The sequence below is a fragment of the Accipiter gentilis genome, chromosome 15, assembly GCF_929443795.1.
Source record: "Accipiter gentilis chromosome 15, bAccGen1.1, whole genome shotgun sequence".
NCBI lineage: Eukaryota > Metazoa > Chordata > Aves > Accipitriformes > Accipitridae > Astur > Astur gentilis.
Genome location: NC_064894.1, coordinates 23,404,508 through 23,423,191, shown reverse-complemented (window position 1 = coordinate 23,423,191; position 18,684 = coordinate 23,404,508). Strand labels below are relative to the sequence as shown.

General features: G+C 39.7%; 1 protein-coding gene across 5 annotated transcripts in view; it reads right to left on the bottom strand.

The window, feature by feature from the left end:
* The window catches only part of HS3ST5 (heparan sulfate-glucosamine 3-sulfotransferase 5), a 198,018-nt gene that overhangs the window by 165,802 nt on the left and 13,532 nt on the right, over positions 1-18,684 (bottom strand). Inside the window, exon 1 of one of the 5 annotated variants that reach the window (XM_049817750.1) lies at positions 15,869-15,970. The exons of 3 other annotated variants lie outside the window; for them this stretch is intronic. The gene's annotated coding sequence lies outside the window, so the exon portion shown is untranslated. Of the gene's footprint in view, positions 1-15,868; positions 15,971-18,684 lie in introns of those variants that run through there. One more of the 5 variants, XM_049817748.1, reaches the window with a different exon arrangement.

The window sequence follows — 18,684 nt, the reverse complement described above, 5'->3', positions numbered from 1 at the left end:
TGGATCTAATTCTCAGTTGAAATCTTACCAATGAGTTCAGCAAGGAACAATCTAATACTTGGTGCATATTGCTTTGTTTAATATGATCTAGCTCTTTGCAACCATAAACTTTTTTAGCTTAAGGCATGTAAATAAGTATTTTATAATCCCTTCACAACACAAACTCTGCAGCACCTACAAGTTGAACTGGGGTTACATTGTAAAATGGAATAATTTAAATTTTATTGTTTTCTAGGGACTTACACATCATCTACAACCAGTTTAGAAAGGCTTTGTTTGTTATTGTTCCTAAACGTCAGCCAAACAAACCCTGACTTCTGAAAGCCAAGCTGTGCTCTTTCCTTTTCACACACCATCAACAGTAATAAAGATTCTGAAGGCAAAATTAAACCCCAAGATAATGCTGGGCCACCCCACTGTCTTTAGATTAAGCCTGCAATGGAATTATATAGATGTAATTGACTGGAACTTAAGTAAATAATTCTGCTAGGGAAGAAAAAGGAGATAGACCCAGCTCACTCCATACTACCTAAATTGGTCTACAGTACTACCAGAATTAAGATAAGCCTAGATTTTAATTCTTCAAATGTTTTCTTTAATTATTAAGGCTCCTTTATTGGACTACTGCTGTTAAATTTAATTGTATACAACCACATTGAAATAATTTCTATAAGAATTTCATTTTCCAGAAGTAACAAATACACCAATACATACAAAAGTCCATGATCTATAATGAGCCTGAAGATTCATTGTGAAATTTCCATTTTTGGGGGTAATTATTGTGATAAAGAGAAATTAGCAATCAATTTTAAGCACCAAGTTGAAATGAGTCTAAATTATCAAATCTTGCAGAAATGCCCTCAAATAAATCAATAAAGGAAACGAAAAATTGTCTTTCCCAACAACTCAGTGCAAGAAAAAATGTTAATTTGCCACTTTTTTCACATAGTAAGGGGATGAAAAACAGCTTTCTGGAACTCTACAAAAAATTGCAGTACATTGGATAAAACTACTGACAACTTCAGTGCTGAACAGCATGCTCCCCCCCACTCCTCCTCTCCCCCAAAATAAGGATATGTTTCTGTCTAAATTTAGCTGTGTAATTAACACTGTGAGGTGTGTGTGAAGAATCCAGTCCAAGACAATGGATTAACTCCAGATTTCAAGATAAGAAACGATGGAAGACACAAAGCATTAGGAGACAGGAAACCATAATCTCTTTGACACGCGTGGCTTCTGCATGGCACTGCGGATGAGGGCATGAGAGAATGCAAGCATCCCCGCAGAGTTTCTATAACCTCATTTTCAAAGTCACTGAACCCATACATCTCCCATTCATCTTAACGGAGCAACACTACTGCAGGCAAAGCCGTAGGTCCAGGATGACTCCAATTCCTCGCTTGCAAAAAACTGTCCATGACCCAGTTCCCCTGCCTCTCTCTCTGTGAATGCCTAGGCCATTTCCACCAAAATTAGCATCTTTCTGGCCTTTAGGAAATCCAGATGCACAATGATGCTGCTGTGTAATTTAAAAAAGAAAAAAAATTATGACCTGTTGCTAAGGCAGTTGTGCGCTTCTGTGCACTTCAACAATATTTTCTTGCTGAAGATTTCAGTACGTACACAGGGGTACTAATTAAAGAAGACAGGGAAGAAGAAGGAGGATTACACAGAGATGTTAAATTCCAAAGGCAGAAAAGATTGAGAGGAGTTTTTGTTTTTCCCAACTAGGCTCTTCAGTTTGCATTTCACACCTTATTGCAGCTCCTCCTAATAAAGTATTATGTTTGTGGGCTCTCCAAAGTCATTAGGAAATATTCAATGAACATATTACAACGTCTACTTTATAAAATGAACCACTAAGCTAAGTACAATTTATTCTATAATGGTGGAGGAAATATTCATCTAATCCTCTAATAATCTTCTGATACCTGTGGGTGATAAAACACAGTGAAAACAAGTTGATAGCTCCCATCTATTTTCAATAATGGCCACTATAAAAAGTTCCAAGAGTTAACAGTCAGGGAAATTTGGGAAATTAAGTGAAAATGTAGATGTGCCAAAGATGTATTTGAACATAACACTTTGAGTAATAATCATGTCAGCATCAAAGAGTAGTCATATATGTGCAGTCACTGCTTCTAGATATGTAAGGCAGACATTGAAGAGACATGTCAAAAGATATTGAAAGCTTTATTTTTTTATTTTTTTTTTTTTAATTTTATTTTGTGGACAAACTACAGACTTCCTTAGTTTAATAATGAAGATAATCACTTTTGACTTTTAGGCTGGCACCTTGGTCACAAAAGCGTCCTCTTCCTTAATATTTTTGTTATCTGCTGACGAATTTAGATTAAAGTGTCAAAAAAACACTTTGTGCATCACAAAGAACAGAAAACACTCTCTCCACTCATAAAATCCATATTTGGATGGAGACATCCAAATGTAGAGGTTTATTTCCTATTTCTTTGGGGATTTTTGAGATGCTACCCAGTATTTGGGGGGTGGGGGGGGAAGAGGGAACTGAGGAGTGATATTTCTTGGTGGGGGATGTTAGCGAGTTCCTATAGGCATACAAGCTGTTGCCTCACAGCAGAGTGACCTGAGAGAGGCAGCAGCTCCCAGCCCCTGCTGAGTTCCTCTGGAGCAGGCAGCCTCACACTGTGACAAATTATCACTCTATGAATAACATCATTAAGCAAACTCAGAGGGAAAAAATAAATTGTCATTCAGAAAGCAGCTATTTGCCTAAAAGAAGCGGTAGCATGGGCTACCACCTCATGACAGTTTCTGCCTTCACTGGAAAAGTTTTCTTAAAAAAAACCCCAAGACATATCTACTTAAAATTAGGATGAATTGAGGCAATATATTCAATTTTGTCTAATATCTTCGAATGCTCTGTAAGATACTCTGTTACAGCTAAATCCAAAAGAGTACATAATAAAAGCATATACAATTGTGTTTGCTTCAGATTAAGTACTTTCATAATGCATTTGTAGACTGCATAAATGTCTCTTCCAGCTTTCAGTTTTTCAGACTAATACACAATATTCCGCTACTGTTACTGAATACATAAATGTAATACAATAGTCACAGTTATCATTAAAGCAACTTGCAAAATTCTTACAGAGTTAGCATCATTCAAAAAGGAGTGGGAATTACTTTTATGCAACTTTTGAAACTGTAGACACATCGCGTCTTTTTACATCTTCATAAGACATTAGCCTATAGTGCTTTCTTTATGATAACAAAGTAGTTTCATGTAGGGACTTATGGTATGAAAATCTGCTGGTTTTCCAGTTTAAGATCATTTGCCTCATTGTCAACGAATACATCATTTTTTTCTTAATAACAGTCATATACCTACAGGGACTTTAGAAACTGGAGCACTAGTAACGGATGGCACAAGAGCGAAGTTAGTCCATAAAAGTTCTAGGGAGTGAAACTCTTCTTCAGTGTTCATTTACAAATATTTCTGTTACAGTAAACGTTAAGAAGGCTATTTGAAATGAATTGTTGTTACAGTGTTATAGTTATGCCACCTAAAATTACTGACTGTCTGTCCTTTCCTGGTCCAGTCTGAAAAAGATAGCCTGATGGTTGCCCTGTCGTTCACCTACCACAACCTCTGTATGAAGAGCAAAGAACTAAAAATGAAAGGAAAAATGCTCAAAACCCTAAATGGGGTCAGATACTGGGTATACAACAGAAAAAAATCTAACCGCCCCGGCTCATTTCCTATACGCGACGGTAACATACCACCCAGAGAATTATATTCTCTCCTAAACAGACGGGAGAGGAGCGAGGTGTGTCAGAGTGCCGGACCCAGTCCTTTTGAACGTTATACCTTGTGACAGGCGTCCCTAAATTGTACAGCTGGCTTCGGACCCACCGGGGACTCCGGCAGAGTCGGATTCCGGTGGCAGAGTCCTGCCCTGGCAGATTATTTCTTGTGTCAGTCATAGGGGCTCTGTGACCCGAACGAGAGGCCCCCGTGCAGCCACGGCGCTGCTGCGCATCCGAGCTTCCCTCTGCACCGTGTCCTGCGGCAGGGCTCTGCTACGTTGGAGGAATATCTTGCGCTCTCTGTCGCTATCCTGACAGTGCGAGGCTACAGCAACGTAAAGATCTGTGACGCTTGCGCTGAATGAATGACCCTTCCAAAGGACAACACGCTGTAGTAAATACTTTTTTTCGGCTTTTCTGAGTCGGAGCATTGCTTTGGGGACTTTCAGCGAGCAGCTATGACCGATGGGTAATAACGATTTCTAATGCGCCTGAGCGTCTCAAAACCCTGATATTAGGCAAGGCACACTTTCATCAGGGATCACGAGGCTATTAAAACTTTTGAACAAGTGTCATTAGAGTTTGCGGAGTCTGTGCGTAGGAGCAGGGGTCTCTCCTTGCCCCACTAACCCTGCCTTGGTGTAGGCTGGGACTGGAATTGCCTGCAACACGATGGGGTGTCAGGCCCTCCAACCATCAGGGGTTTACATCTGCTTACCTTTTGGCCAAAACCCCACTACCAGCCCAGACAAATTCTGCTCTACCTGAGTGATTTTATTTCCTGCTTGATTTCATTCTCCGAAGAGAGAAGCAATTAACTCCTGGTGAGCTGTGCTGCCCTGCCACATAATGACCTCCTACCTTTCTTACCTTACCCTTTTTTCTTATAACAAAGCTCCATCTTCAAACCCTTTCTCTCAGTGAGATTTTGTCCTGAAATCACTGTCTCCTCAGAGCGCTCTGTGAAGGGGAGGCGACAGACGAGGACCAAGCCATCTAATTGCCTGTGCTAAAGCAGGTGAGGCACTGAGATTCCCCAGGATTATGCAACACTGATTTAACACTAGTCCTTGCCATTTGAAGACTGACTCAAATGAAATGAGTATGTCAGTAGCTCTGAAAATTCAGGTGCCAATGGGCTGGCAGCCCTAGTCGCCAGGATCGTTTTTCAGATCTCTCGGTGGTAATTGATCCTTCTGGCTCCAGTACGACCAGGAAGGCTCCAGCAACCCGGTCTGAATAAAGCATGGCAGCACGGCAGGGTGGAGGGACCGGATCTCCTACAGAGACCATCTGAAAGCTCCCAGCCAAAGCCCCTTCTGAATTTGGAAGAAGCCAAGGCCTAAGCCTCTGTTTTTAAGTTGTCCCTAGTTATCTTGATTTGAATGACTATGTAATTCAGAAATATGCGGTACACCCACAGGCTGGCCTAGCTGGCATTTTACAGTCCTGACATCTATCAGAAGCACCTTCTCTCAAAATCACATCACAAGAACCAAACCCACATGAATCCATCACTTCTTTGGCTGAAGACCCTCAGGTCCTTCCACAAATTCCTTCTTCCTATTCACACCACAGGAAAAGGCCTAACAACTTTGAATATAAAGATATTGATCTTCAGCATCTTACAGTTGGATTACTATTTATATGTTGTAAGATAAAAGAGAGCGGGAGAGAGAACCGGTTAATTGAGGGCATACTTATCCTTTGTTGTCTCCTAAAACACAAGATGAAACACATCTGCATTACTGTATTTTTAGTTCCAGCTCTATTTATACAACGATATTATTGGATTTTAAAACAGTAAATCTGCTGTTACAGATTGCATCATGTAGTTTCTATATTGCACCGGGGTAATTCTCAGTTATATTATCCAAGTGGCAGGTGTGGGAAACAAGCAGAACACAGAGCTTGTGGCAAGGGGACTGCATCAGCAGCATTTCAGAGGGAGCAGCAGCAGATGCTCTGCTCTGCGCAGGCCAGCTGTGCCGTTCAATAGAAAGGAAAGTGTGTGCAACACGCCGTCTCCCTCCAAGTCGAGAACGCCACTTAGCAACCCCGGGCACATCTGTGCTCAAGGACTCTGATTGCTCCTGTCCTCACAGGGGTCAGTAAGGTCACAGGAATCTCCAAATCCATCTTGGTTCATCCTTACGTGAAAACGTTGCCATGTTACTGTACCATATGTACCATCCCATGTCTCATTTAAATCTTGGTCTTCTACGTGAAGTTGAATTTACCATGAAAGATCTGACATTCTGCAACAAGTAAGCGTGGCTCTGAATAGACAACCATAGTTTCTTGTGACATGCTAACATTTCTACAATTATTTTTCCTCAAAGTTGAAAAGGCTTCATAAAATTAAACTGCAAAAAGAAATGCAGTCTTTTCTGGAGGGCGATGTACATGCAAAACTATATTTGCTATGAGCCTAAATAAAGAACAATATTTTCATTTCAAATTTCAGAGAAACTATGCAGAATATTAATTAATCAACCTGAGCATAGCCAGGACACCAGAGTTTAACATCCTTGCTCTTGTAAAAAGTACCATAGCATACTCTTCCTATGACATGAGAGGTTAAGGACCTTGCAGAGTAATGCTCATATGGACACAAACCAAAGTGTCATACTAGGGCATTGTTTCATTACTTCCTTATGAGAGGGAAAAAACCCAACCAACCAACCCCAAAAGCCCCAAGGATGCACCACTAGTAACAATTGCTTGGAAGATCTTGGATTTTTTTTTTTTTTTTTAATTCTTTAATTGCATCAAAATTGAGTAATTGGAAATTAATAACATAATTAATAGAACAAAAGGCTCCTTTCAAACAAAGAACTCCTGGCAGGGGAGAAGGCCTATACAGTTGCTATTTCTAATATGATTTATGTGGAAACAAGGGAATTCAAAATAATTGTTGAAAATATGTATTATATACATCCAGAATATTGATGAAATACACCTTTCAAATATGTAGGGAAAAAAGGCCAGCATTTAAATTCCAAACGTTTTGAAACAATAATAGATCTTCAATATAGATCTTAGATCGACCTCTAGATCTGTTCTTGGTTAGGACTTGCATGGACTCTAGTAAAGCTTATAACTAAATAAATGAGTCAATCTATATTTAAAAAATTAGACTACCATTTTAGTAGTATAACATATTGCCCAATGACAGCTCCGTCTACTCTCATACATTTTCTGAGTTGGTTACAACCTCATGGATTAGAGAGGTACCATTGCACTCTCCCAACACACAGAGACTACCAGAATTCCTTATTTCAATAAGTAGAGCTCTCAAATTTGTTTGCTTGGGGTTTTTGTGGTTTGTGTTTGTGTGGGTTTTGGATTTTTTTGTTGTTGTTAGGAAAGAAAAATCAACTCTTTGGTTTTGGTTTTAAACATGAGAAATTTACTTGAATGAGTTGTATTCTGGAAGCGAACACTTGAACAGCTAGCATGTTCCTTCAGAAGGTTTATTTTTTTAATATATGAAAGAATCCAGCTGTCTTCTCTACCTCCTTCCTTCTTTTTCCCTTTGAGCTCTTCATACCTTTTTTGCAGAATTTCAAGCTGAACAGCAAAATTGAGTTCATATCCTAACATCCAAGTGAGCTTCAGTTCTGAACTGTGAAAATGGACTAATGATAAACTGTTCCTTCACCAGGGTTTATGAAAATTAAGAACTACATCAGTGACTTTTGTAAATTACAGCAATGAACAGGGGAAAAAGCCAGTGAGAAAATCAGGATTTCTGTCTTCAGAATAAGACCCTGATAGCATGAAATGAATGAGGCACAGGTTCACTCAGTAAACAATAAAAAGAAAAGAGAATTGAAAAGTTGCTCATTAGAGAGCCCATTCTATTCATCATACCAAATGAGTCAAGATTCCTTCGGAAAAAGTGCTATGCACTTGTGTAATTGAAGTCTGAATCATAATGCATCCATATAAGAGGGCTGAAAGCAAAGTGCCCTGGTTGTGATGTCCCGGAACATTTGAGGTCTTGATTTCAAAACTTTCCTAGTATTTTTAAGTGTTTGCCATTTGTTCTATGGCTGCTTACTTGCTTACAGCTTGGTTAAAAGGCAAGTTACTGGTTTGACGTCATGATCCCTAATTTTGGTTTCTCCTGGTTTTGAATGACTAAATACAGTTTCTCAAACTGCACAACTGAAAGCAGTGGCTATTTTTGCAAATCTGTTCTCCTTTTATACAGACAAGCTGTTAGTGCAACCAACAATTATATACATTCCCCATCATTGTAAGATTGTGTAAGATTACACAATACAAAAAGGGTTATTAAGAGAGCCAAAATTAGTATACTAATGACTCAATTTGACAGTTTCATTATGTATAATTCGGATAAAACTGATAGAGAACTCCTTTTAAATTCCTCCTGCCATGTTCTGAACAAGACCGCTAAACCAACCTAGAATACACCAGCTTCTGTTCTTTTGTAATAAATTTATCATAATGGTGCATATGTAAGCAGCCATGTATTTTTCCTTTTATACCAAATGTTCAGGACAGTATTTTGATCTAATTATATTTCATCTAATTATAGTTCAACATGGTTAAAATATCAGATTTAATGGTATGTCACGGATTAAGAGAATAATTTGATTTCTACGCTGTTAATTAGAATGTACATTTACATGATTATGGAAAGTTATACATGAATTACAAAATTAATACTTAATGTTTAAAAAAACCCTTTTGCCTGTGTCTAAGAGGATCTGTAGACAAATGGAATTATTCAAAAAAATGTTTAGATATTTAAAGTCAACTAATGGATTTCTTGGGGAGCTATGCTCTACTACAGACATTATGAAAGTGAAAAACTAGTTTCTAAGAAATTAGTCATTCATGCGTAACAAACTCAAACATAAACTTATAGCATCCCAGGGATTGTCAGGCTAATTCGCTCCCTCGTCTTTCTCTCCCGGTGCACAAAGTCTGGCACTGAGGCAGGAATCTCCCCTGTCCCCCGGGTGCACCCGCACTGCAGTCCAGACAGAAGCAGAACCAGAGTGTCTGCACGTGTGGGACAAACCCAATTCCAGGCTCCTGTGTTGCCAAACCACACGTGTCCCATCACACCGTCATCTTACAGGCATAGAATGACTGGCAAGGACTCCACAGCTAAAGAAAAGAGATATTTTCTGGATTTCCTAGGACAGGCAAACTAACAAGGCCATTCCAGTCCAGAAAGAAGATGCTAATAACTATATGGAAATGGATGGTTCTGGCCTGCTGCAGACCCACAGCGGATGAGTTTATGGTGTCTAGTCAACTGAAAATGTCGTGCTGCTGGTGGTTGGAGGGAGAAGTTATTCTGTGGTGTGGAGCTCGGTGACATGTGCTGCTCTGCATTCACGCCTGCCCTCAATATTTGGCCAGGAGAAGATCTTTCACCTCTAACTTCTGAGCTGGAAAAATTATCAGGTCCCCTAGTTTCGATGCAGCTAGTATACACTTTCATGCCAGAAAGAGCGAGTATGTCAACAACATAATGGTGACAGTCACTTTGCAGGCTGCAGTCGGTCACAGGGGCAGGGCCGTATGACACTAGGAACTGTGCAGGAGCGTGCAAAATGCTGAAGAGATCCAGCATTCTTCTGTAGGAACAAGCAGGGATTTCATTCCTTCCCTGTGACATAACCCTCAGCCCTGTTTGCAGAGCCCGTACAGGAAGCAAGAAAGTTCAGCAACTATTACAGTGGGTGAGGAAGACCAGCAAAGGAAAAAAAAGTATATTTTACGGTTTTTTTCTTAAATGCATGGCAGGTTAAGCTTCTGTGGTAAATGACAGCCCACTATCACGTGGGAATGCCACAGCGTGTAGCTGACTAGGAGAAACACCCCCACCGTGGGGATGGTTTGATTTTGGATCATTTTGAAGTACTTTACCACATCACAAAAGCAATTTCCTGTCTTTTCCTCTTTGTTCTTATTTTTTCCTTCACAAACTCAAGTACCAACTTACTATGCAAACCTATTTACTGCCAGGATTTAGCAGGAATATCAGTTACTTGTGTACAATTGTAGAGGAGTTATAAATATGCAAAGGAAATTAAAGCCCAAAATTTTGCAAAGCAAGGAAGGACTCAGCCGGACCCTTGCCCATCACAGCCATTTTCTGAGTTTAAGACCTCAGAGTAACAACCTAGTATAAATGACATCAAGAGAATAAGAAACATATTAACTTTCCTGGTCCTTTTATTTCCTTTTTTTTTTTTTTTTTAAACAAAGAACAAAGAAATACAGAATATCTCCTCTTTATATTCAATGTCAATAGAAAGAAAAAGTCACTTCCATCAGGCTGATATGCTTTTATTACTTCTATTGCACTGGACTACTCTGAATTCCTCCCGGGAAAGAAGACTCAAGGAAAAGCAAGGTGAAAACTTAATACAGTTAAAAAATAAAAAATTGGGAGGCATCTGGTTTGGGTCTTAATAGTATAAAATTGGAGTGCTTTAAATAGAACCGGTTCAAACACGCTATCACTCTGGGAAAGCTTGGCATTATATTACACTTTCAGAAACCCTAGGCTAATAGAAAAAGAGGCTACAGGTGGAAAATATGTAAATAAGACTTTTTATCATGTAGTGACTGAACCACATATCAAAGCATGCACCGGGCTAATTAGCTACTAAGGCAGCTGTTGAAAATTTGTCCTACCTGGGAATCTCAAAGGGATGTCTACACTGCAGTCACGCTGGGAGCGCGGCTCGCGTCACAGGGGTTCGTGTCGAGGACAGCCGCCCCCGCGGAGAGCCCGCTGTCTCCCCACGTTCTCACCCAAGGTGGGACCTATCTCGGATCACAGACACCGGGTGCTACGGGCAGAGGGAGGCCTCTCATCAAAGGTACTGGTAATTCCCGGTAGGGGGGACATTACGGTCTGGAGCTGGGTTTACTGCTTGGTTGTACATTAAAACTCCTTCCCTGTTATATCTCTCTCTCTCTCTCTCAAGGCTCTCTTGAGAAAGTACTGAAAATCATGCAGCTATCACCAGCAGACTGCCAATCTGGTTTCTTTCCTATGCCTTTCTTTTAACCCAGCCTCAAAATGTGCTTGAAAAACTACGCTTAGTCAGTCGGTACCTACAGGTCCCGCTAGCCACACAAGCCGATTTTGAACCAGAAGACTCACCGCCTGTTCCTTCCATTTGACACCCTGCCCTTTTGCCAGCTCCTCCCAACATCCTCGGGGCATTTCCACCCTTTTCCTCAGCCGCAGGAGTTCACATTTACGCCGCAGAGAAGGGTGTCCACCACGGGTCTTCCCCCCGGCCGGCCGCAGGACACCCTCCTCCCCGAGCGGGTGGGAACGTGCCCCGGGCACCCGAGGGTTTGGATGCTGTGCAAAAACTAGCAAAGGTTCTACATGTAGTAATAGTAATGCTCCGATCATGGGACCACGCTCCTCTTACCTTGCTGGGAATGGGAAATGCAACATTCTCCTCCTTACCCCTCCTCTAACAAGCAAACACTGTGGAGCACCCAACTTCCATAGGAAGAGTAAACAGCTAGTTCTCACGTTAGACGCAGGAAATACCTGAAGAGTCCTTAGGCTGGAAACGGTAAAGGTGTGGGGTTTTTGCCTCATGTTTTGATTTAAAATATTTTTAAAGTTCATGTTGTGAAAGAATATCCTGAAAAGCAGGTCCCTTTTTTTTGGAAATCGAGTGGCCTAATTATAGCATAATGTCCAATAAAATTCATTTGTTCCAGTCACTGGTCACATACTCAACTGGTAGGTGTGTGAGATGAGAGAGTTTTATGAAATAGTGTCTGTCTTACCAGAGAGAAGCCTGTGGTTTCTATCATATTAAAAAATGGCAGGACCTGTTGACCATTTCTAGCACAGACGTCTCCCTCCCACTAGTGGAGCAGCGTCCTTTTCTACTGAGTATTTGAACATTTTCAGTACCATTGAGTCTTATGCCTTCTTATAAATTATTGGGAATAGCACATTTTGAAAAAACAAAAATGCACAGATATATAAAAGGGAGGAAAATAAATTCAATAACTGAGATGAAAACCTAATTTGCCCAAATGTACATTCTACAGTAATGTACTAAGTAAGGAGTTTTAATGATAGAAAAGTCTAAAAAAATTGATTCCAATTCCTACACTGGAAAAACTTAAAGATACCATTTTAAAAACTAGTATTAAATATTACAGTAGCAGTAGTTGAACACCTTTCCAAAACTCAGTCCATGATGAAATATAATATATGCCTGTGCATGAATTGGTTTATATATGTAAAGAAAGGAAAAGACTGAAATATGCAACTAAGCATTTAATCTCATGTAAGGATGTCCATAGCAGCAGAGCCCGTGGACATGCTCCTATGAAAAACACAGATGTGATAATGTTCTGAATACATGATCAAGTAAAACTGAAGAGCAGCTATTTTTATAAGTTCACAGTGAAGATCACCTTGTGCAGGCACAGTTTGGAGAGAGCCTCATCTTTACCTCGTTCTGACACTGCACTGAATGTTTCAATAGGATTTGGTAATCTGTAGAATAATTACACTAAAATATAAAGCTTATAAAAAAAAAAAAAAAAAAAAAAAAAAAAAAAGAAGAGGTCCTGGAATATGGCAGAGAAATCAACTGTAATGGTTTCCGCAATCATTTTTTGAATGTATTTTATTAATTAATTCCCTACTTATTTCTCTGAAATGAATGCAATGAAGAAGATTAATGTTTTCAGAATAATTCCTTAGCTCATATACTGTTTAGCCATAGATCTAGTTTTGGAAAATTCTATGAGTATACTAGGGAAACATTCTGGGTATGAAAGCAATTCAGAGATGGTATTGAAAGTCACACCATGATTTGATGATTCTGTATCACCAGGAAAATTATTTGAATGATGGGATACTGATTACTTTTGGAATGCCTCCTTATTTAAATTATCTTTATGTCATATTTCTTCAGAAAGTCTCCTATAGCACAGAAGTTGTTTCTCAATTAACCAGAAAAAAATATGGGATGGCTTAGTTTTGTAGCAGGGTTCAGGCACTTAGAAATGGAGCCAGAATTCTTGCACATCACAAAGGAGAATTCAGGGCAGTGCAGATACAAAAAGCTTTGCAATATGACTATTCACACCTAAAATTAGACTATGTCAAGTAGTAAAATCCAAGTGCCAATCACTCTCTCTCCAAAAAAGACAAAATCTTAACTCCTTTTAGGTGGTTTTTTTTTTAAGTTTTCTTTGTCATGGTCACAGCTAGAGACTTACGCGCTGCCCCCCCGTCCCCAGCCCCCTCCCCCCATTTTCTGCTTTTATTTAAAAATAAAAGATAGCACCTTCAGAGAAGCACCAGATAAATGCCAGTGCCAGGTTCCAATAAAAAATGAAGTGCGCTGACACAGATTCTAAGGTCAGGAGGAAACAATATGATAATTTAGTCTAACCTTTTTTAAAACATAGGGCACAGAAAATTGGGACGTAATACCTGCAATAAAAGTTATTTTTACTAAGTTTACATTTTTGCACAATGACAGCTTTAATTTTCTCTCACTAGATGGACTTTTAGTAGGATCTTTCCAAGGTCATCTGGTGATGTTGTTTTAAAGGAAAACATGAGAGGAAGGTAAAGAGAGAAAAGAGATTTCTCTGTTTGAAATATGCTGACTATGTATTACACACTGTCATTTGACTGCCTGTCTCAGATATAGACTCTCCCATTTTCTGTAAGCAATCCACAGGACAACATTTTTCTTCAATGAAAAGCTGAAAATACGCATTAGGACACCCTTCATGCCCAATACAGAGGACAAGAGATCTCCCTCATTCTTTTGAATGCTCGGTATATTTCAAATAATTACAAAAAAATATATAGAACTACTTTTATTTATAAGTTTAGAAAAAAATCTTGCACAATATACTTTTTGAAAAGCTGGAGCTCAGTCAAATGTCACTGGAATGACCAAATACATTTTAAGAAAGATTTATTTGGGTGATGGTTTTGGATTTAACTTTTTCAATTTCCCAGCCCTGGGAGTTTCAGTTTTCACAAGCATTAAAAATATTCAAGTCTCCCACTTTTTAATGATTAACATGATTGTGGAGTTTTCCTTGAACTTTTCAGCTACCTGCAGCAATAGGCCCATCTTGAAAATTTCAGTTCAGGGAGATTTTCAGAAACTTATAAGCCCTTCAAAACCGCGCGTTGACTCCTCACAGTTATTAAACATAACTAAGGTAGTTAGAACGACCCCAATGAAGATATTTTTATGGCAGGTGTCACCAAGTAGTGCTATTACATACAGTGTTCCTGTTCTCCGTGTGCGTACGTGTTCAGCTTTGCCTGGGCCAGGCTCTATGTAAAGGCAGTCATCTTTTTTCCAGCAGCCTTGCACAAGTAGCTAAGGAGTTTGTTAACCACAGGGTCACTTTTTATTGCAAAGCTGCCACATAAGAACTAGGCAGAAGCTTTAGGGTATGTGTCCCAGAGATAGTGCTGGATGGTTTTTGCCCAGAAGAGACATATATTTGTTCAGGAACAAGTTACACGTGGAGTAGATCCAGATTATCTGTCATTCTCTTATTTTCAGCAAGGGAAGCAACCGCAAGGCTCCGAATAGTTGTAACTCTTCATAAGCAACAGCCACGTCTGTGTGCGTTATCCCTCTCTCCTTCCGTGTGCAAGAGCTGTATAGTTTATACCCGGTGACATGTTATATAAAGTTTAAGAGGACTCGAGTTAATTAAAAAAGGTAGTCAGGATCTGTTAGATTTCTAATGAAATCTTTAGAGTGGCAATGCAAAATCATTCTGCAGAAATCCCAAGACCTCCACATAAATGAACTCACTTGATAATATTTATTGACAGAACAGTGGTATAATCTCATTAATATTTGCAAATTTCAGTTACAGGGAGGGCATGAGCATGTTAAGTAGTCACAGTTTTCCATTATGATTGGAACAAACACCAATTTGTTAATTCATCATCTAGTTCTGAAAAAGGTGAAAGTGTGATGCAACTGAGAATGATGTATGATAAAGTAGATCATTTTTGCATAGATGTAATGTTATTTTCTTCCTGTGACATTGAAATTCTGTGTCATAGTCTGGGAGAGGGGAAAGGATAAGAAAGCATAGGTACTTCTTCATATAACTGAAGAATTGAGATGGATCACTTAGCATGATGAAAGCAAGTAATACAGTATTTCATTATTCAAGACCTGAATCTGTTGGATAACTATCACAATTTCAGTTCACAAGAAGAGAGGCAACTCTATGTGTATTTCCCAAGAGGAAGAAAAAGGCAATGAAATACCATTTTGATCCTTTTTTTTGCAGCAAAGATATCCTCAAATGAAAAAAAATGGGCAACTAATCAAGCAGAATAGTTTGACAGGAGGACTCAGTCCTCATAAAGACTCCAACCAGAACTCTCAAAAGAGGTGTCTAATCGTCAAAAGACATAGGGATTTCTTGATATAACTTTACATCTTCTATACAGCTGCATGCTTATAGATATTAACAGAACAATTTGTATACTGAAGTAATGGATTATGTGTGGAGTTGTATAATCTTATTTTTCCTTCTGTTTTGTTTTGTAAATAATATAAAGCACTACCATTACTTTCTTATTTGGAGCATATTTGTACCAACAGGCTCCTGTGGAGAATCAGAACCATTATCTACCTCAACTAACAACCAAAAATGTCACCCAGTTCCTAAGGAGCCAATGATTTTAGACCAGGACAGGGATAAAATAAACCCTTTGAAGCAAACCCTGCCCTCCTTCTACTCAAAGAACAGAACTGGTGTATTATGCATCACACATCTAGCACAAAAGCAACCATTCAGCCCCAGAAAGAATAGCTTGTAGATGTCACTGCCAGGCACATTTTGCTGCCAATCTAAAAATAAGACACACGGTCATAGAAGGAGCCGAAGAAGCATTCTAGAAACTCTTCGCTAGCTAGCAAAGGGCTGGACACATGCCGAAGTTAATAAGTCTTTTCCCACACAGGGTAGATGAGCAGTTCGTAAACCTCCTTCCTAGAGCCTGCTGGAGCACTCAGAAAAGACCGTGACTTACCTGGGAAGCCAAAGAATCTCTTTTTCTCCCAGTCCAGGCACATGGAATGCTGCAAGATTTCACTGTAGCTGCCCTCCTAGGCTTTTTACTTCATTCTACTCCCGAAAGCACAACAGTGAAACACATCTCTTTTGGCATTCTTCATTAGATGTGATAAAAAAAAAGAGGTTGGAACCGCAGCCTCATCACCTATCATGGAAGATGTCACTCTGTCTCATCAGGGTGCACAGTGCGAATGGATCTGGACTCACAGTTCCTCAGGGGGAAGATGAATACATTTGGCGGCAGCTGGTAGAACAAGGAATATTTTGAGCTCATCCTTCCTTTCCCTCTGGCTCAAAAAGACCTCCTCCCAAAGGAGAACAGCTCCAGCCAAGCTGAGTAAGAAGATGCGCTGTGAGCTGGGAACTGTTTTCAGCTTTTCCAAAAGTTGATCTCTGCACAGAGAAGGTTAGGTCTAGAATGCCTCTAAGGCTGTAAGCAAGAGAGGGTTCAGATAAATCAGAAGGGTACACTTGCTGAAGGCCTTGCTAAAAACTACTTCTGGGTAGCCTTTATCCCTAATGGTCCAGCAGAACAGATGGCTAACAGGTTGCAGTCCCTGCCTGGAAGCAGTGGGGTTTATTTTGTGCCCAAAAGCTGGTCCCATTCCATGGCTGGATGCCCACTGCAATCTGCGGTTTGGAAAGAGTCTGAGGGCGCGGGCAGGGTCAGACCAGAGGAGGTAGCTGGTAGAGGACCACAGGAGGAGCCCAATGGCTTGGGCTGGACAAGCAAGGATCATCGGATTCAATTTTGCAATAGAAGAGGCCACAGCAGAGGAAGAAGCTGTAAAACACAGGCTGGGGGGCATGAGGATCGCTGTGTGGTGAGACTCAGTAACAACAGAAGTAGAGCACTGGGAGAAGCAACAGATACTGGATGAACTACATATGAAATACATAAATCTCTCAAGACAAAGAGGTAGTAATCTTGTTTTTTTTCTTATATACATATAAGGGAATGGATTAAGGAATGCCATTGTGTGGAAAAACAGACCTGTATCTTTCACCTTGCCTAATTCCGGATTATAAAAAGATCATTTCCTGTACAAGTTTCAAAACAATCCTACATATTTGAATAGGCAGTCAACTACAAAACCAACAATGCAGAACAGTTAATTCAGATGCAAATATTAACAATTACAGTAACACAGAACTCATATAGTTAGCAATCTACGGGCCAGATACTCAGATAACGAAAACTAAAATAACTGCTGGTATCTATAAATTCAGAGATTCTTACCTTGCGTTTTTATAAATTTCAGCCTGCATCTCAGTGTGCTATTAACTGAACTGAGCTTAAAATTCTGTGTGCAGTCTTAAAGATAATTTTTGAAAAGGGTGGCCTTCTGAGGATAGTTATTTAAAATTCAGAAGGCTGCCCAGAATATCAGAGTAAGTTCAGCATTAGTGTAATTTTTCAAGCTGACCCCAGAGGCCTACGAACTAAAATGCTAGCAGATTAAAATGCCTTTTAAGAACCATACTGCACTAAGCATATGTATTACAGAGTTATACTTTGAGTTATAAGCGGACAGTATCACTTTTGAGGCGGCAGCTGACACAGTCAGGCTGGAACAATTTTGCTATAGCGTGTGCCAAAGAGTTGCAGGACCAGGCTAATAGAAGGGTCTCCGTTACTGTAACGGCAGCTTCAAGGTTAGTTCGAGGGGGATCAGAGTCAGGCCTGCCGCCCGCTGAAAGCAGTCAAGAGGAAGATACAATTTTGGCCAGCGTAACATCTGCTTTTGCATAGTTTGTAGGAAGTTATTGGCACCGGTACCACGCTGTCACCGAACGTGTCATGATCTTTCTCCCTGGATGTCTCAACCTAACATCTGTTCAAAGTACCTTTATAACATAGGCTGAAATATTTAATAGACACGCTTATTGCCACAAATGACGGTGTTTTGATATCAAGGCAGTCTGCAGAGAGATTTGCAGAGTTAGGTCATAATTTTGGAGCTTTTTCCAAGAAATAGACTGGATGACAAAGCCTCCTCTTTGAACAAAGACACCGAAAGAAATCTCAAACTTGTGGGAAATTCTGTGTCTGCCCCAGATTTGAGACCGGCTACTAGTTCACTATCCGTTAGCAGCTGTTTGGTAAGAGTTCATCGTCTTCCGGACTGCACGACTTGTACTCAGCAGCCGAGAGCTGCCATCCCTGAGACCAAACTGAAGGGAGAGAAGAGATAAAAGCAGAGGCACCAGAGGCGTTACAGCAGGATGCAAGGAGCAGGATGCTCTCCAGAACACGAATGACAGTTGTAGTTAGTAAACATGCTTCAGCCACACACCGAAGACGCTCCGGGCCAGCTTTAGATCTTCTTATTTAACTATTCCTTTTTTAATTATCGCTGATAAAGAAGTTAAACTTTTTAGAACACACTCATTTCTCTTTAATCATTACGCCCCATACCAAGTGATAAAATGCATTTATATTTTGGTAAGACTGTGTACAATATATATTTAAGAATAAATTAAAAATCAATATCCACAGGTGTATCATAAATAATCATACAGTACTTTTCTCAGATTTTTACCAGGGGTCTTTCAATACTATCCCATTTGTTTTAAATATATTTATGGAGTTACATATTACACAGAATTTTCCAAGCATGAAGAATTTTAGGGAACTCAGTGATTTCAATATGAAAGCAAACTAAGTGACTAATGTATCGTCCCAACTTCCAAACCAAAGCTAAGCTCAAAATCCTGGTACACTTAATGAAGTTTCAGTTTTCTAAAAAAATCTTCATTTCTTTGTTGGTC